This window comes from Apodemus sylvaticus, chromosome 8 (genome assembly GCF_947179515.1).
Source record: "Apodemus sylvaticus chromosome 8, mApoSyl1.1, whole genome shotgun sequence".
NCBI lineage: Eukaryota > Metazoa > Chordata > Mammalia > Rodentia > Muridae > Apodemus > Apodemus sylvaticus.
In genome coordinates this window covers 120,015,544-120,036,698 of record NC_067479.1, presented here as the reverse complement: position 1 = coordinate 120,036,698, position 21,155 = coordinate 120,015,544, and the positions used below count along the sequence as shown (strand labels likewise).

At 36.5% G+C, this 21,155-nt stretch overlaps 1 long non-coding RNA gene across 2 annotated transcripts; it reads right to left on the bottom strand.

Moving 5' to 3' along the window:
* Window positions 1-6,302: 6,302 nt before the first annotated feature.
* On the bottom strand, window positions 6,303-19,697 carry LOC127690900 (uncharacterized). 2 transcript variants are annotated; one of them, XR_007979199.1, is made up of 4 exons: window positions 19,642-19,697; window positions 16,408-16,512; window positions 7,423-7,501; window positions 6,303-6,498 (listed from the first exon to the last, which is right to left on the bottom strand). It is a non-coding gene; the product is annotated as an uncharacterized LOC127690900 (long non-coding RNA). The 2 variants fall into 2 exon arrangements; XR_007979198.1 differs by lacking the exon at window positions 19,642-19,697 and adding an exon at window positions 18,654-18,750.
* Window positions 19,698-21,155: the final 1,458 nt, after the last annotated feature.

The following is a 21,155-nucleotide window of genomic DNA, read 5'->3' as shown; positions in this document are numbered from 1 at the left end:
ATGACCACCATAAAGCAACTAATTCATTTGATAAATAATAATCACAGAGAAATTTAAATTAACTTCATCTTATTATAAAATGCTGATTACTTTCCTACCTTACAGCAAAGATCATCCTTCCTTTGCGATGTGTTGAAGTAATACTGGGAAATCTGATTATAATTACTGAGTTCATTCTATATCAGATACCCTTAGTGAACAGGCCAGCTTTATCAGTTTTTCCTTAAGGCAACTTTTACATCTATGTTTTAGCTTTTTCACCGACACCCTTGGGAATATTATAAGCAACTGATTACATTTCATAGCTGCATAATGTGCAAAGATCCTCCTATGTAATATGTACAAAATCAGGTTTACTATGAGAAGCATAATATTAAATTTTGTAATCATATTCCCTGAAGCATAGTTGAGAATTAGAACGATATAGTATCTAGAGATGTTTTGTATTTTTAACTAAAGCAGAAGGTCAACATAACTGAATTGTATTTGCTGAGCAGAACTTTTACAGGAAGATATGTATTTAATAAAATATAAAAGAAGCTCATGTTCAGGAATCATTGTTTCCAGAGTGCTGAACACTATAGTAAGACAGTGCTGTTTTTATACAACTGAAAAAGTGAGATATTTTTCTCTCTACTTGGCAATACTTTGAGATATGGTTTTTCTTCTGTAAAAATATGTTTTTCACTCCCACTTATTTGAAGTTGAGACATTCTGGATAAGGTTTGGAACTGGCAAATTGTATCTGTACTATTCAATATATTTATATGATATAAGACAGTTACTGCTATCCTTCTCAATGTATGAATGACCTCCCTTATAATCCGCGTAGAGTGAGGTGATTGTTTCCCATACATGAATGGAAGGAGCATTAAAGACAGTAGAATCCTGGAATCTTGCCAGATAACCAAGGTAACTAAAAAGTACACTTGAGGATCAGACAAAGACCCTTCAGAGAAATGGAAATTAAGAGTGAAGGAGGGAGATATCCCTTAAACTCTCATCTTCACATACAACCACAAGAACTAATGTACCTACATATGCACACAACATACATTTATACACAAACATGCAGACAAACCTATACAAACACACACCCACTTGAATGTGTTACTGTTAAAATGTGAAATTATTCTGTATTTAGTGATATTCAAAATACTTATGAGTTTGCTGTGAACTTTTCTTCATCTTAAATTCTACACAAAATTCTGTGCTCAATTTAGTGTTCTTTATCTTGAGGCTTCAGCCATAGATGACACAAGATTTACCAAACGTATTCTATATAGGATATTACCCAACTGAATAAACATTAGAGACTTTCTGAAGCATTTGAATATGAGTTCTAACTTGAGCAATTTAGTGTACCTTTGAAAGTTTTGGTTGTTGTTGTTGTTTGTTTGTTTGTTTGTTTTTGAGTCAGGGTTTCTCTCTGTAGCCCTGGCTGTCCTGGAACTCACTTTGTAGACCAGGCTGGCCTCAAACTCAGAAGTCCACCTGCCTTTGCCTCCCAGAGTGCTGGGATTACAGGCATGCACCACACAAAGAACTCAAGAAGGTAGACTCCAGAGAGCCAAATAACCCTATTAAAATGGGGTACAGAGCTAAACAAAAAATTTTCACCTGAAGAATTTCAAATGGCTGAGAAGCACCTTAAGAAATATTCAACATAATTAGTCCTTAGGAAAATGCAAATCAAAGCAACCCTGAGATTTCACCTCACACCAGTCAGAATGGCTAAGATTAAAAACTCAGGAGACAGCAAGTGTTGGCAAGGTTGTGGAGAAAGAGAACAATCCTCCACTGCTGGTGGGATTGCAATCTGGTACAACCACTCTGGAAATCAGTCTGGCAGTTTCTCAGAAAACTGGGCATGATGCTTGTGGCGAACCCTGTTATACCACTCCTGGGCATATACTCAGAGGCTTCCCTGGCATGCAATAAGGCCACATGCTCCACTATGTTCATAGAAGCTTTAGTTATAATAGCCAGAAGCTGGAAAGAACCCAGATGTCCCTCAGTGGAGGAATGGATACAGAAAATGTTGTATATTTACACACTGGAGTACTATTCAGCAATTAAAAACAATGAATTCATGAAATTCTTAGGTAAATGGTTGGAACTGGAAAATATCATCCTAAGTGACATAACCCAATCACAAAACAATACACATGGAATACAATCACTGACAAGTGGATATGAATTAGCTCTAAATAATCCAGGCACAATAAACAAATCAAATAATTCTCAAGAAGATGGAAGGAGAGGGCCCTGGTCCTGGAAAGGCTTGATGCAGCATTGTAGGGGATTTCCAGGACAGAGAAGTAGGAGGGGGTGATTGTGGAATGGGCAGAGGGAAGAGGGCTTATGGGACTTATGGGGAGGGGGGAACCGGGAAAGGGGAAATCATTTGGAATGTAAACAAAGATTATAGAAAATAAAAAAGAAGGCAGATACAGTAAACATGAGGAAAATACAGCATCACAGCACAGTACCTCTGGCTTTTTCCTTTCAGTTAGGGGCTCTTTGAAAAGTTTTACCCAAGGCTACATTGCAAACCCAGGGAATGAGTATCCTCTCTTAACTTGTCAAAGCTACCAGGAGGGCACTTTGGAAGAAAGGAACAGCATGAAGAACAAAGAAATGAATACACAAACAGCTTGCAAAAGCACAACAAGAATTCAAAAGCAAAACCATAAAGAGACTTTTGGGAATAAGAATACTGAAGTTGTTTTTAGTGCTTAAAATAACTCTCCATCTTACTCTACTCCCACTGTCTTCATGTGTGATTACATTTTAAAAAAAAATGGCTTATGTACCAAATACATTTTTTACAGTAACAATATGCAAGTACCCAAGTGAAGTGTTGTACTTTCATGCTGGACTAACACATGTGGATGTATAGCTAGTGTAAGAGACAACCACAAGCTCACACAAATCATAAATGCAAGTTTCGAGGCAGATGTGTGTACATTTAAGGTGCGGTAGAATATAACTTCTGTTGATAGGAAAGTTTATAGGCCAACTATACACAGAATTTGAGAGAGAACAAGTCACATGCAAGAATATATGATTTTGTAGTTAATGTTATATTGCAGAAAACAGTATACATCAAGTAGAATCAAACCATAATCATTACCACATTTTTTACCATTATAAATATGAATCTCAAATTCAATTATCTGGAGTTGAAGTTATCAAGCCCATTATCCTTTATGGGAGAGTACCATTTTGACCTATAATGCACAATCCAACAGATAATGAGCTGGCATTTTAGGCTTTCTATACCAATTGGCCAAATGAATGGTTTTACAGCTGCACACAGGAAAAAATATATATCCTAGATTTGGAATAGAGTTAGGCTTTTCTCCTGCTAAGATGCAAATTCTTATCAGCCATCTGTCAGATGTATCATCTCCTTCTACCATGCAGTAGGAATGACTACTACAACACCCAGCCATGATACAGATATAGTCAATTATAACCCTTGATACCCCTGCCCATGTTCTTTCCAGTGAGGCTGGTTGCAAAAACCACAAGAAGGAGAAAGAAGGAACAAGTTTGTAAGACTAGAAGAAAAGGCAAGAAATTTGGTGATAGACTCCATTTGTATTGTCACAACTCTGGCATTTATTTTAGTTTAAATGTGAAGTTTGCTATACAGGCTCATGTAGTTTGCACAGTTCTTCATTTGCTGGCAGTGCAAGTTTTGGAGGTCTAGGACCTTTAGGAAATGTGACCTTCCTGAAGAAAATAGATTGCAACAGAAAGCACTGTATTAAGAGTTGTAGGCTGGTCCAGCTTTCATATGAGTTCTTTGAACAAATTAAAAATAACAAGGTTTTTAAACATAAGGCTTTCTTTCCCCAAGCTTCAAGCCCTCCCTGCACCATGTCTCCCTAACCTTGATGAACTCTTCCCCTCAAACCAGAAGTCCCAGTCCAACCCTCCTCCTTAAAGTTGCTTCATCCAGGCATTTTGTCAGAGTGACAAGGAAAGTATGTAGTGCACCATTTTAATACTAAAGACCTAAATCTATTGGTGACAAATTAACACTAATTAGGACTCCCACACTTCTGGTTTAACCTTATTCTATATCTTCTTTTACTTGGAAATGCTATCCTTACACAATAGATTAGGCATTACACAGAGGAGAACTGTGAACAGTTTTCTGATAAAAGCTATTCTTAATATTGGAAATAATTGTCAAAAGCAGCAGGTATTTTCTAAATGCATTCAAAACAAATACAATCATATCTAGAAATTCAATAGTGGACTTATATAAAATAGTTGCTATTTTACTTGTACTTGGTTTCAAGTCATCAACACACTAATACTCCATACCAATTGTCATCTCTTTGTATAAAATCCCGATTCCTTGTACTTCTTGTATATTCCTTTGTGACTTGTAATCCTTGAAACTTCAAGGTTGGAAATTATGAATTTTTAAAGTGGTGCAAACCTATCATATTTGTTCAAGGGTCCTTATAATTTCAACATTCTTTCCCCTCTTTATAAACATGAAAGCAGTAAGGTTGTAATCAAAGTCTACCTGAAAATCCCACTTCTCTGGGAGTATACTGACCATATAGTATTTATTCTATTACTAGTAAATTCATTGATGATATTTTTTAGCTTATTGTCCATATTGCCTCACTTGTTTATGACAGTCTATTCAATGAAATTATTTTTTCTGACATGAACTAATAGAGTTAATACTGTAATATGATCATCACCACCACCATCATCATTATTATAATCATTGTTAGTATTATTCTCTCATATAATACATCCTGACCAGAGTTTCCCCTCCTTTTTCTTCTCCTAGTTCTGTCTTTCATCTCCTTTTCCCCAGATCCACTCTTCTTTAATTTCCCTAAAGGAAAAAACAAGCCTCCTTAATTCATAGTATCTACTCATTTAATACTTTCTTTACAAACTTTTATTAGGGTACTGTTCAGAAACTATATTTTTTTTTGCTTGAGAAACTAGACATCATACTTTTTAAAAGTTTCTTTAAAGAAACTCTATACAAATGCATCAAACAGACTCTATTCTTGGGCGTTGAACAGAAAAACAAATAAGAAAATGCCTGTGACCGTGGGCCATTTTGATTTGGGTGTTTTCTTTCCATCAACATTTCCAATTAATGTTCAAGAAAACCTATTTGTCTTGGACAATCACTCAGTAGTGTGTTTCATTCTCTAAAAGGGTAGAATTTGAGTCTAGAAAGATAGAATCAGACAGACAAAAGACAATAGAACAAAATAGTTCTCTTTTTCATCTCCAGTTTAAGAAATAAAATATACATCAAGCAGAGTTTTGAGTTGCGTGTTTCTGTCTAGTTATTATGCCCATCAGGTACCTATAAGAAGCAAATAAGATGAACAGCAACCACAGGCAAGCAAATCAAAACAAGAGGCAAAGCTGATAGAAAGACAAGCCCAATAATCTAACAAATGTGAATTATTTAAAATCACATACTTTTTGTCTATGGCATACATCTCAGACTGAGATGTATGGCTTGTTGGGTCGTAAGTGTCCCATTGCATTTGTCCTGTGGCTTGCTTCTTTAATCCAGGATAATGTCCTTTAGGTTGGTGTATGTTGCCACATAACACAGGTAAAGCTGAACAACATTTCATTGTGTGTTTCTGGTATGTTTACTTTTGTCAGTCCTCCATCAGAGAATGTAGGTTGTCTCTCTGTCTTCACAATCACAATAAGATTGCATTGCCCTCAGTCCTGTAATAGTATCTTCAAGACTCTAATTTTGATTCATTTTGATTTATTCCCAGGTTGTTAAATCATAGTGCTAGTTCTAGGGTCAATGTTACAAAACAAAAATTGCGAGAAAACTCACAAGTTTGTGTCATTTCACAGTTTTGCTTTATATTTCAGAGACAGTTCTTGATTATGAGTCACCTCTGGTTGGCTGGTGTTTTGTTTTTCTTCTAGAAAATTCTAGTCAGTTCCTTTACATATCTTACCACCTGATATGTATGTAGATTTTTGTCGTTTTTGCTGTTTTGTTACTGAGTTGAAAAAGTACTTGATATGTACTTTTGAAAGTATGAAAAGAGATTTCACTTTTACCATATCTATGGCTTACAAAAGTATTCTCTGTCATTATAAGAATGCTTTTTATTTCTGATTTTTTTACTTTAATGAATATAATGTATATGTGTGTCTGTGCATTTGTTTTACAGGCATATGTGTGTATGTGGTGTGTATGTTTGTGTGTTCATGTGTGTATGTGTGTGTCTGTGTGTCTGTGTGCTCATGCACAGGTGGGAATACTCTACGGTCCTACGTATCTACATATCTTTTGTTTTTGTTACCTGTGCTTTTGGTTTTCAGTTCAAGAAACTTTCAAGAACAATGTCAAGGTCTTCTAGAAGCCACAAGATGTCCAATTCTAAGTTTTGTCTCTTTAAGTAGGGTCTCAAGAGACCTGTCAAGAGGAACAGTCGTTCTTTCACAAGACCAGGATTCAAGTACCTACACAGTGAATTATAAACATCTCATTACTCTAGTTCCAGAAATCAGCTCTGATTTTCACAGGTACCAGGCAGACACATGTTACACATACATACATAGAAACAAAATACTCATACATATATAAATAATAAATGTTTGATATTTTAAACAAAGTGTTATATATAATATAAGCCAAGGGCTTAGCATTCTTAGTTTTTCATCTATGTATCCAATTTTCCCAATACCACTTACAGGAGTATCTACTTTTATCATATTGTTTAATTAAGCCACTTAATCACTATTTTGTCATGCATACATGGAATTACATTGGGACTCTTCTCTGTTGTGTTATTTATATACCTATTTAAGTCTAGTCTTTTAATTATTGTGTGTCTATGATATATTTCAAAGCCAGGAAATGTAACACTTTCTATTTTATGTTTCTTATCGATTGCTTTGCCTTTTCAGGACTTTTGTGGCCTCATATAATTCTAGAATTCTCTTCAGTTTTTGAACAACATGCCATTAGGTTTTATATAGATACCACATTGACTCTACACATTGCTTTGGGAAATATGAGAATTATAACATTAGTTTTTTCTAATGTATAAAATTGGAAATTTCCATTTATTTGACTCCACTTCAAAATTAGTACCTACATTTTGGTATTCTAGACATTTGGTTATTTTAAAAAATATTCTTAAGAATTGAATTTTTATGTCACTGCAATTTAAAATATTTTCTGTTCAGATATCTTATTAGAGTATTTGATGCAACTAAATAATAAATGGTTAAATCTTATACACTAATGAATATATAAATTAGGTCTAATTGTGTGTGTGCATTTGTGGAGTCTTTTAAATATTCCACATATAATACCACACAATCTCCAAATAGATAACTTCATTTTATGTTTTGTGATATGAAATACCTTTCCCCCCTTACCTTATTACTGTATGTAGGAGTTCCAGTTCCATCTGTAAGCAGGGGTTAAGGTGACTTCCTCTCTCTGAGTTGGGTCTCTCTTAACAAAAAATTTTCATATTTTTCAAAATGAAACTTTAGTTCACTATGCAATTTTAAAAAATTACTTGTATTGTGTTGTGGTACTTTCTTTACATGCATACAACTGAGGTGCTAAAGGAAGAAACCGAAGCAAGGAGGCATACAGTAATGTAAAGAAAGAGCTTTACTATGGTAATTGACTCATGAGATTTGAGAGAAAAGGAAATCCAAGATATCACCCAGCTAGGAACATCTATGAAGGTCAAAGTTCATTCCAAATTCAAAAGCTTAAAAATAATTGAAGGAAGTGGAAGATAAAGACAGTGGAATGAATTCCGTCATGTGAAGTCCTGCGAATGAAGAAATGTCTGGCTCCAGAATAAAAGAGGACAGACATTCAACTCAAAATGCAGAGGATGTCATTCCTTCTCCAACCTTCTGGTTATAGCTGGATTCCCAGTAAACCAAGAATGGCCCCTCACCTTGGTACAGAAGTATTTTCATTATTTGGTATAGATATCCAATGCCCATCTCTCTAATAATCACCCTGACAGATAAAATGTGCAGGCTTTTTGATTAGTCGTATAATTATCTATTAGACCACTCAAGTTGACAAATAAAAATCAAGCATCTTAGTATCTCATGCTTGAGATCCTATAATATCATGTAAATCAATGTTATGGTTAGACAAATATTAATATTTTAATATAATATTTTATAGAAGAGAAAATTATAAGATTGAATCTTATTTTTTTTCCTTTCTGATACTGACTTTATTGTTCGACTTGGTGTACTTCATGCTGTCAATCACAATGATAACAACCAAAACAATCTTACAGTTCAAAAGCAATAAATGTTACTTTAAAAGTTTCTGAGTCTTATTGAGGACATATTTTTAGAGGTAAGTAGCATATGGACCTCAGACTTTGTCTTTGCAATATAAAAATGAATTTATGTCTTATATTCTCTCAGTGCTGAGCTATAGATTCAGATCTTTACACTCAAGAATAATTTGGGTGCTGTAGAATGTTAGACTATATGTAATAAACATATAATATCAATTAAATTCGTATTACTGATACACATAGTACTTTTAATTATTTCTTTTATTTGTTGAGATTAAGTATAATAACAATATTTTCCCCATAGATTCTCTCCCTCTAATCATCTCATGTATCCCTCCTTGATCTCTGAAATTCATGGCTTCTTTTTATCAATTGTTGTTACATTTTTTGTGTGTTTGTTTGTGTATATAAGTACAAAAATACAACATCCTCAGTATGAATATTATTCACACCAACTAACAGTTAACCTAATCCATTGTATAGACAGTATGCTAAGTGATATTACTTAGCATATTGACAGAACACCAAGAGTCAAGCTTAATTTTCTGAAAGTCCAGAGGTAATAAATCTGTACTAACCCATTTTATATAATGTTGTGCTACTTCATCTCCCTTCAATTTTGGTTTAAGTTTCTTGGTGGGGGGTTATATTTTACTTTTTATTTTAAACTCCAGATTTTATTACCCTCCCTGTCAACCCTCTGAATGTTCCACATCCCATACCTACTTCCTGCCCCCTTGTCTCCATGAGGATATCCCCAACCTCTATGTCTACCCCATAGACATCTAAACTCCCTGGGGCCTCCAGTCTCTTGAGGGTTAGGAGCATCTTTACTGGCTAAACACAGACCTAGCAGTCCTCTGCTGTATATGTGTTGGGGGCCTCATACCAGCTGGTGTATGCTGACTGGTTGGTGTTCCAGTATCTAAGAGATCTTGGAGGCCCAGGTTAATTGAGACTGCTGTTCCTCTACAGGATGGCCCCCTCCTCCTCACCTTCTTCCAGGTCTCCCCCAATTTAACTACAGGGGTCAGGAGTACATTGGTTGGGTGCAAAAATCTGTATCTGATTCTTTCAGCTTCTTGTTGGGTCTTTCAGAGGGCAGTCATGCTAGGTCCCTTTATATGAGTGGTCCATAGCCACCTTAATAGTGTCAGGTCTTGGGGTCTCCCTTTGAGCTGGATTCCATTTTGGGCCTGTTGCTGGACTTCTTCTCCTCAAGGTCCTCTCCATTTGCATCACTGCAGGTCTTTCAGATAGGAACAATAATGGGTCAGAGTTTTGACTGTGGAATGGCAACCCCATCCCTCACTTGATGCCCTGTCTTACTTTTGGAGGCAGGCTCTACAAGTTCCCTGTCCCCAATGTAGTGTATTTCATCTAAGGTCCCTCTGTTTGAGTCCTGAGAGTCTCTCACCTCCCAGGTCTCTGGTACATTCTGGTGGGTGCCCCGAATGTCTTACCTCCTGAGGCTGCATGTTTCCGTTATTTCTGTTGGCTCTCAGGGATTTCAGTCTTTCTCCTTCACCCAATAATACGGTTTTGTTCATTTTTCTGCTATATGTATATATCTGGATATGGGTTTGTGTGTTAGAGACTGGTTAAGGTTATATGTATTGTATAAAGCGATTTTGCATGGTAAAATATTACAAATAAAATCAGAAATAAATAGCCAACATTTTTGCCAAAATTACTGAACTATTTTGCTCAACTGTCTTCTTGTATTGTGATATACAAATTATGCTGCACCTATGAATCAGGATGAATATGCTTAATTTAGGGAGATAGAAAAAGAAATGTTTATATTATCACACTCACATACACACTCACACACTAACAAATATGATTAGCACATACAGTCATTTGAGATAAGGGATATATACATATATGATTTTATTTGTGTCTTAAGTAACAATGTGAGAATGGATTCCTCACTTTTATTTTGCCATTGAAATCATTATCCCAAGTTTTTGGATAGTAAAAGTCAATTGTAATTTTTTAAAGTTATGTCTTTGTTTGTATGGATGTGGCTGTGATATTGATGTGAAGGCAAGGGATGTTGCCTTCAAGGAAATACCCCAGCATGACATCTGATTGGACATGATCACAAAGGTGAATATGATTTTTTGTCATTAAAGTCACATTGTCCTTTGTCCAATTATCTTCTGTCTCTAGATAGTAAGCTCTGTGGGAATAGAGGAGGAAAATGTGATGCCAACTGTTAGCTGAGGGGACCAATTTACTAGGAATGCTATTGAATACTTATGAGCATTGTATCATGGAACAAAGGCCATTTATTTAAAAGAGATTTGTGGTTTGTGTGTAGAAAGCAACTTCTAACTTCCCCCCTGTAGGATTTTTCTTGTCTTGAAAGATACAGTAATTATTAAATGTTTATTCCAATCATCTTCACTGACTAAAAGATGATTTAACAAATCTCTCTCCCCCTCTCTCTAGTCCCTCTCCCTATCTCTTGCTTTCTTTGTTTCCCTCCTCTTGTTAAAATTCAGGTTTGACAAAAACACATATTGCTCTACCTTCATAAAGAAATTACAGATGAATCCTGCAGCAAAGCTTTATCCTTCAACAATGTGACTCAACTCAACTATGCTACTGGATTATATTTATTCATTTTGATGTTCTGATAATATTTTTTCTTTGTATTTATTTTACCTTTGCATCATCTGGGTTTCCTCACTTTTAAAACCATAACTCCCTCAACTTTCAAGCCTTTCTTTAAGTTTATTTAATGGATGCTAGTTACACAGTTACTATGCTAAGTATTCAAAATATACATTATTGCTCAAAAGAAACTGAAGAAATTTGTACTCTCTGAAAATGATTACTTAATATGTCAAAAATTAAAAAACCAAGCATGATTTTCATCCTGAAACAATACATTTCTGCTTACTAATCACAATCTTGACTGTGACCTAGGGTCTTTTATATCCACATATATTCTTCTGTAGTCTGTCATTGTGAGTTTTACACTATATCAAAGGTATGTAGAGAGGATACAGATATATGAACATTTGCTATAGTAAAAACTAGTCAAGCATTTGAATTGAGTATGAAGAAGTTGATATTAGCAGTATTATTATTTCTATGGCATTGATACAATAAAACTATAACAGTTTTTTCATAAAGGCCTTCATTTAGGTTTATTTCCTAATATTTGGCCTAGCCAAATGAAGATCCAAACACCACAATTTTCTGCTTATTAATCAGCATCATGCTTGTGACATATATTCTTCTGCTTTCGGTCAATGACAATCTAGGGCAATTAAAATGATTTTGCTTTTGGTTATTCTACACAGGATTATTGACTTTACATATCACTGATAGCTAAATAACAAGAGACTTGTACTTAATATCGCCCATCTCAGTGAACATGAGTACATAACCATTGAGGGCTGAAGTTCTGCTGGCAATGTAGCCCAGTGAAAATCTTGGCTACTACTCTACAGAATTTATCTAAACTTGGATGTTTATATTGATGAAATAAAAGCTAGATTTTTTTTCTCTTCTGACTATGCATTCTGCTCCCACATTCCCAGACCTGGCAAGAATAGCTGAATCTAGCAGATTCAACCAGAACAGTCATTCATACCCTTTTTAGCACCACTGAATTGGAATCACCTTCATTTCTCCAATTAATGCTGATATCTGAAAGACTGACTTACTAACTCCACATAATTGATCTAAAATCAACTAGTGAGTCTTGGACAATAGTAAATACACACCCAAATTTATACTCAAGAGTGGTTAACCTGGATCTCATATTCAAAACAGAACCAATTAAAGAAGCCCATGTGCCAATATTATGTTGGAAAAACACAAAGAATATGAAGGTCAAAACAGGATGCTCCCACAATCACTAACCCTATAGAAACATTCTCAGATGAAAATATTCTAGATGAATGCTAGGACACAAGATATAAAAGACCTATCATAAAAATATTAAACAATTCAAGGACAAGATATAAATAAACACCAGGATAAACTTAAAATGGATAGGACTAAACTCTCATGTAAAATCCAGAAAAATAGAAATATCCAGCTCAAAGAATTTATGAGGACACAGGATTAGAAAGATGGACTTGGTGAAGGAAAAGAAGCACTGAATAAAATCCAATCTAACATGGGATGGAATTAAAATATCCACTAATTCAATTAGAAAACCTAGGGAGAAAACCTTAGTAATAGAACACATGAAGAAGTTAGACTATCAGGAGAATAGAGATAAGATAGAAAACTGAACCACTACATCAATGAAAAGAAAAGGAATGATCAGGCAACTCAGAAGGGTTTGGGGACTATGATCCAGATGTAAAGTAAATGAATAAACAAATAAATAAATGGCAAAGAAAGAGTGAGCCTATGACTCATGGGCAAAAGAGATGAACTGTAGGGAAGGAAAAGGAGAATGAAAGGGAGTGGGAGGGATAGAGAGAGGAAAATGAAAAGAAGTAGGAGCTTCTGAAGACAACTGAATAGACAATATATTTAACAGGACATAGAGAAACAGAATCAGTTTTCCTAAATTAAGGAAAAACACATCCATACAGTTGCAAAAAGTCTACCAAACACCAACTAGTGAGGGATAGAAAAGAACCATCCCATGACATTTGATAGTTAAAACACCATTTATACAGAAAACTAAAGTGGCAAGAACTAAAAACAAAAGTCACAGAAAAAGAAAACCGCAGCAGAATAAAAAGCAAGTCAGGTTCCCAATGTGAATATTAAAAGCCAGAAGAGCCTGGTACACTTTATTCTATGTTGTAAACGTCTGAAGATTCCAACTTCAGATTACTTTACCAGAGAAAATTCTTTCTGATTTTGAAAAGAAAGGAAATTTTTCATGATGTTGGAAGTCTAAAATAATCAATGTTTGCCTAATCAACTCTACAGAAAGTATTATAAGCAATACTTAGGACTGAAGATAGAAATAACTATAGCCAAAAAAACTGCAGAAAAAAAAACCCTGTAAGCATACAGAAGAATACAGAAGCATAAAATTTGTTTGAGATCAAAAATAGCAATAAGATCAACACACACACCTTTCAATAGCAACTTTAAATATTAATGGAATTAACTCCCCAGTCAAAAGACACAGGTCGGTCGAATGGTGTCTCTTCCCTGAGGCAGAGTAGGTTGCATGCTAACAGTGTTACTTAGTTGCCTGTAATTCTTGCTCTAGATTCTCAGACACATAGGATAGCCTCTCCTACAATTGTATCCCTGTATTTCCATTGACACTGGGAATAATAAAATCTTAACATATTTTATATCTTAGTCTATTATAATTATAATATATTAGAATATATTCTAATATAATACTACTATTTATAGTATTATATGGACTATATGCATATACATTATATATATATATATATATATATATATATATATATATATATATATATATGTAACAGAGAACTCTGCCTTATCTAACCTCTGTTGGAAGGTTGCAACTAATCCTGAAGAGACTTGATGCCCCAAGGACAGGAGATGCCTGGAACAGAGAGGGGGAGTACCCTTTCAGAGGCAAATGAGAAGGGGAGGAGGTGAAGAACTCTGAGAGGGGGGACCAAGAGGAGGGCAACATTTGGAGTGTAAATAAGTAAAATAATTTAAAAAGATGGAAGAAGAAAAAATAAATATGTATCTATACACATAAAATATTTGATTCTCTTTCTCCACATTCAGCCATTACATGGAATGCAATATCTGATAAGTGGATATTAATTAGCCCAGAAGCCATGAATACCCAAGGCACAAATCGCATAACAAATGACTCCCATGAAGAAGTAGAAAGAGGGTCCTGATCCTGGAAAGGATTGATCTAGCATTGGAAGGGAATATAAGGACAGAGAAAAAGGAGAGAGGTAATTGGAGAAGGGATGGAGAGAAGAAGGTTTATAGGACATATGGGGAGGGGGGATCCGTGAAAGGGGAAATCAAAAAAAAAAAACAATGAATTCATGAAATTCTTAGACAAATGGATGGAGCTGGAGAACATCATACTAAGTGAGGTAACCCAGTCTCAAAAGATCAGTCATGGTATGCACTCACTGATAAGTGGATATTAGCCTAGAAACTTTGAATATCCAAGACATAATCCACATATTAAATGATGTCTAAACAGAATGGAGGAGTGGCCCCTGGTTCTGGAAAGACTCAGTGCATCAGTATAGGGTTATTCCAGAACAGGGAAACGGGAAGGGATAGATGGAGGAACACGGGAAGGGAAGAGGGCTTATGGGACTTGCGGGGAGTGGGGACCCAGAAAAGGGGAAATCATTTGAAATGTAAATAAAAATATATCATTAAAAAAGAAGAAAAAATTTTTGATTCTAATAGTATAATAGAGATTGTTGTCAACTAAAACATACAGCCTGTCCAATGACAGATTCTTGGCATTATACTAAGGCCAGGTGTAGGTTCAGTTACAGTAGTAGGATTTATATTCAACTAGAAAGTAATTGCCCTATCTAGGGATCCATCCGATTTACAGTTACCAAGTCCAGACACTATTGTGGATGCCAACAAATGCTTGCTGACAAAAGCCTGATATAGCTGTCTCCTGAGAGGCTCTACCAGTGCCTGACAAATACAGAAGTGGATTCTCACAGCCATCCATTGGACTGAGCACAGGGTCCCCAATGGAGAAGCTAGAGAAAGGACCGGTGCTGAAGGGGTTTGCAGACCCACAGGAGGAACAAAGAACAACATGAACCAACCAGTATCCCCAGAGCTCCCAGGGACCAAACCACAAACCAAAGATTCCACATGGAGGGACCTTTGGCTCCAGCCACTTATGCAGCAGAGGATGGCCTTATTGGACATCAATGAGATGAGAGGCCCTTGGTCCTGTGAAGGCTTGATGCTCCAGTGTAGGGTAATAACAGAACAGGGAAGTGGGAGTGGGTAGGTTGGTGAGCAGGGGGAGGGGAGATGGGATAGGTTGTTTCTGGGGAGGAAATGTGGAAAGGGGATAACTCTTAAAATGTAAATAAAGAAAATATTTAATAAAAATGTGTTTCCAGAGTTTTGGGTGATATCATAATTAAAAAAAAAGAAAAGGAAAAGAAAAAGAATGTAGTTGATTTCTCCCATGATTTTCATGCCTGGCCTTAGTGTACATGACAGAAGTCCCATTCTAGATCAGTAAGATTGATCAATACTTTTCTGTTCTGATAGTGATGTTTTTTTCTTCACCTAATTTCCAGAACTATGAAAGTAAGCCAAGAGGCATGAAGTTCCCAGGTAAGAATTATGTTAGGTTTTCCATGTCTATGACTCAAAAAGCATGCATTGATTCTATCAATAGGGTTTTAGCATCAAGGAATGGAAGCTGATCAATAGGATGGACAAAACTACCCTGCAAAGTTAAGAATCTATAAGACCTCAAAGACTAATGATTCCAAAGAAGGAAACCAGTTCTTGGCACTAGGATTTTTTTCATTCGCCCGTAATGTCAAAGAGGGTCATTGTTATTTACCTTGTTTGAGGCAGGGAACTCCATGTAATTTACTGCTATGCATAGTAACTTTGCAGACCTATTAGTTACTGGGGTTTATTCTGTCTCCATTTCCCATTTATTTTCAGGAATAAGGAAATTACAGATTTTGCAAACTCATTACTGCTTGCAGATTTTATGTGTCCTGGAGACGTATATAAAGTATCTTAAACTTTGGTCCTCATGGTAGCATAACAAATTCTGTAAGCACTGGGTCACCTCTGCCAATATCACTGAACCTATTTGTTTCCCAGATTCACACAGACCTTTCTATCTACATTAGTAGTTTCTATTATGTAATTATCTACTCTTCTTTTTTGGTCCAAAAAATACTTTGGATATATTTTAGAATGATGTTAAAGTAGCAGGAATAGTAAATACATGTAGTAGCTTTGTGAGACTAGAAATCATGCCTTAATGGACTACCCTTCCCTAGGCCTTGCCTGGCAAGCCTGCGGACTTTACAGATGCAACATGCATTAGAGTCACAGGCTAAATCACTCTCTTGGTACAGAATGTGCCAAACGAAATGCTGTTCTTGTGAAACATATTTACCTGGGAGACTTGAACATGTGCTTTTGTTTTAGATTTTTCCATTTTGCAATCAGCATTGTTTGTGATAAGCGTTCCCCCTGTGCACAGGCTATAAGTGACTTCCAGCTGGAGAAGAAAGACAAAAAATAAAAGCAAACAAACAGCTTGTAAGTATCTAAGCAAAGGGGTGTGGGTCCTAGGGAAGAGACAGGTGCTTAATCATGACTATTTTAAACCTTAGCATACATATAGGGATTTATACTACAAACCATTTATACTACAAACAGGCAAGTATCAATTTTTGAAATAAAAATTAAACAATATCAACATGTATGAAGACTCTGTGTTTTATGTTGTTAAATACATTTGAAGATGGAGAGAGTATAATAACAAGATAAAGATATAATATCTCTTTCTGATACTTTTCATATGGCACATATAGCAATGGCAAAGGAAAGAAAGGCTTTAAGAAAATGAAACTTGCGAATGAGCTTCAAGCCATAAGAAATATTGAAGTATGAAGATAGCAACAAGGGAGCTGGCCTGGGTTTCATTAGGCTATAGTAACATACAACTTTCATTCATAGAAGTTGAGGAAAGATACAAAGGAGAACAGGACATCGATGAGCTGCTTTTATTGGGTACTTCCTTTGTGGATAGGAAAGGCTGTGGTACAACTTGGAGCTATTATAGCCTCTCCACTTTCTCATAGTACCACTGGGAAGTAAGGTCTTCTAACACTAACAGCAGCAGCAGCAGCAGCAGAAGCAGCAGCAGCAGCAGCAGCATTATATGAACATCCATACTGAGCCATTAGTAAAATCAAACTCTCAGCACACATCTTCAGTTAAAATCCAGATTACTTATCATTAGGTCTTTATTCATAATGGCTACACTCTGACATTATCCAAATATGTAAATTGTAGCATTTAGGGCACTGTTTTGCCTTTATTATTCAGGATGTCCTGACATACAGAAGATCAGAACTTACCATATCACATACAAAACACAAAATTCTAAATGTGTGTTAGAAACAATGATGACATTTTCCACTTATATTTGCTCTCAATTAACTTATTTGCTGGTATCAATGGGGAAAAGATTATGTCTTCAATTGTAACCAATATGCATTGCCTATCACATTAGGAGTTTGTAATCAAAAGTTAAGTTATGCAGAATGGGATAGTTTAATCAAGATGTAGCTTTTATCTAAGGGCTTCCCACATTTAAAAATAAATGTTAATATCCTAAATATACAAGAATTTTACATAAACTGCATAATAACTTCTTATATTTTTAAGCCTCTTTTATATAAGATGTTTAGTGACTATGCTAGAGATAGGTTTGATTTAAAAAAAAACCTATTAGGTACTTTATGGAACAGTAAATAGAGCAACTGAATATATACTGAGTAATAATTGGGAAATAATTATATATTGGGGGTGTAGAGCTAGCTGAGTGAGTAACTGTGAAATGGCCCCATAGGTAAGGGCACTTATAGCTAAGTTTGGTGGCTTCAATTAAATCTTCAGAATCTTCTTGTTTATAGTTCTGACATCTACAAGGTATTCTTGTACTCAATAAAGTTTTATGTTAGTATTCCTACACACAGAGAACCAGATTCACACATCTATTCAAAAATGGTCCAAGGATTTTTTTTGACTTACAAAGAAATCATTTTCTATTTCTTATGATTTCTCATATGCTATTGTTCTTCATATGGTTTTAAAACTATTACCTCAGTGGTAGATCAGTGGGGGTCCTACCCTACCCACACCCCCTGCCATAGCCTGCTTTCCTCCCAGGGTGTCTCCTTAACCAGGGACACATACAACTTTAATTCTTCCTTGTAACCCACCACCAACCAGAAGCAGTGGAAAACAAAGGATACAGGAAGTGGACCTGTTTAGAAAGGTACTTCACCAAAACTTCTGACTGTCTGAAAATCAGCAGGTCAGTTCAGAAGTTAGCAGGCAGAGGCAGCTCAATCCACTTGCAAACACCTCACAGATACACCAGCAATCCAGTTCATTAGAGTCTGGTTAGCAATGGCAGTGACATGACCTAGCAGAGAGAGTCAGGCCTTAGCCATGGCTTGAGTCAGCAGAAGGGACCAAGAGGAATACTAGAAGTTCTCAGCTGTGCTTCTCTCAGAGAAGCTAACATCAGTGGAGATGCAAGACCCCCTAGTGTTGCATAGCCATAGCTAGCTGTACAAGCAAGCCAAGCTCTGTCTCCATCACTCTGTAGAGTCCTCCAAACATTACCTCTCCTCCACATGCCTTGCTTCAGCAAGGCTCTTGCTTCATCTTGGTCTTGCCTCACCAGCATTTGTATCCATCCATCGGCCTGAGTCCTTGGAAATAGCAACGGACCGCAACTGCAGTACAACATCAAATTTCTTTGGGTACATTTCTTTCTATGACATCTTGACAAATGTAGCTTAAGCACACAAATTAAGATGGGCCAATACATGTGTGTCCTTATCAACGAATCTTTCATCACATGTCCATTTTTTTTGCACTTGCTTTGGCAAAATATACTCTCACCTGTGTCTGCTTCATGTCCCTTCATGAGTCTGCCTTAGCCTTTCTCACCTGTGTCCACATTAACGAAATGTCCCTTTACACGCTTACTTTATCAAAACACTATCCAACTTACTTTCCAAAGAACCTTTAAGTTTCCACTTCAGACACATGTAAGGCACCTGCCCCAATACCCATGGGATATATCCTGCTCTGTTTGGGCCCCATCATCCTTCAGTTCTACACCTCCACCTGAACTTGTGCAGAGTGTTGTGTCTGCTCATCCCCAAACCCCCAGCCTACCTGTCTCCCATGTGGACTAACCTAACCAGGAACACAGGAGGACTGTTTTAACCAAGGACATAAGGAATACTCTAACCAGGGTCACACAGGAGGCCATCCCTAATGAGAACCAGCACTGCCTGATTCCAAGAAGGCCTGCTCAAATCCAGGTCACACAACTCTACCTGCCAACAAGAAGGCCTGTTCTAATCCTAAACACCCAGGCAAATTAACACCAGAGATAGCCAGATGGCAAAAGGACATGAAACAAGCCTCAACAGATATAAGAACATTGACATAATCCCATTCATTCTCTCAGATCACCATGGAGTAATGCAGGTTCAATAGCAACAAAAACAACAGAATGCCCATATACTATGGAAACTAAACAACTCTCTACTCAACGATAATTTTGTTAGGGAAGAAATAAAGAAAGATCTTCACTCACCTTACATCTGATAGATGTCTAATATCTAAAATATAGAAAAAAACTCAAGAAGTTAGACTTCAAAGAATCAAGTAAGCCAAATAAAAAATGGGGTACAGAGCTAACAGAGAATTCTCAACAGAGAAATTTTGATTGGCTGAGAAGTACTTAAGGAAATGTTTAGCATCCTTAGTCATCAGGGAAATGCCATCAAAATGCCCCTGAGATTCCACCTTACAGCAATCAGAATGACTAAGCTAAAAAACTCAATTAACAACACATGCTAGTGAGGATTTAAAGAAAAACAAACATTCTTTCATTGCTGATAGGATTCCAAACGGGTATAGCAACTCTGGAAATCTATCTGGCAGTTCCTTAGAAAACTGGAAAAAGTTCTACCTAAAGACCCAGCTATACCACTCCTGGCATATACCCAAAAGATGCTCTACCAAACCAGAAGGGTATGTGCTTCACTATGTTCAGAGCAGCATTATTCATTATAGCCAGAAGCTAGAAACAACCCACATGTCCCTCAACCAAAGAATGGATATAGAAAATATGGTTCATTTTTATAATGGCATATTATTCAGCTGTTAAAGACAAGGACATCCTGAGATTTTCAGGCAAATGGATGGATCTAGAAAATACCATGTTCTGTGAAGTATCCCAGACCCAATAGACATGTGTGGTATATACTCATTGATAAGTGGGACATTAGCCAAAAATACAGAACACCCATGATATAGCCCACAGAGTTTAAGAAGTTTAAGGAAGGCCAAAGTGAAAATGCTTCAACCCAACTTAAAAGGAGGACCAAAATATTCACAGGAGGCAGACAGGAGAAAGGAACTGGATAGGAGAATGGAGAGGGAGAGGAAAGGGGGGCAGGATCAGGTTGTGAGGAGACAGAAGACTGTAGGATTGAGAGAGAACTCAGTGGTGATGACGTTAGTTGAAATGCCCAACAGTGGGGTACTGGAACTGAAGAGACCACCTCCAGTATACAGACAGGGGCCCAAGTAGAGGGATGGGGTTTGAAATCACTTTCAAACAGTTTGAGCCAGAATTATTCATATCTAAAAGAAATGCAGGGACAATAATGGAGCAGAGATTGAAGGAAAGGCCATTTAGTGACCAGACAAATTTGGGATTCATCCCATGGCAGGACATTAAATCTTGAAATTATTACTGATGCTGTATTGTACTTACAGACAGTGACATAGCATAGGTGACCTCTGAGAGGCTGTACCAGCAGCTGACTGAGACCAATGCAGATACCACTCAGTCACTGGACTGAGGACTTAGACCTCTATGAAAGAGATATGGGAAGGATTGAAGGAGTTGAAGAGGATGGTAACCTTATAGGAAGACTAACAGTTTCAACTAACTTGAACCCCTGTGAGCTCCCAGAGGCTAAGTCACCAGTCTAAGAGCATACCTGGGCTACTTTGTAGCCCTGGTACATATGTAGCAGAGAGCTCCCTTATCTAGTCTGAGTGAGAGAGGATGTGCCTAATTCTGTAGAGACCTGATGA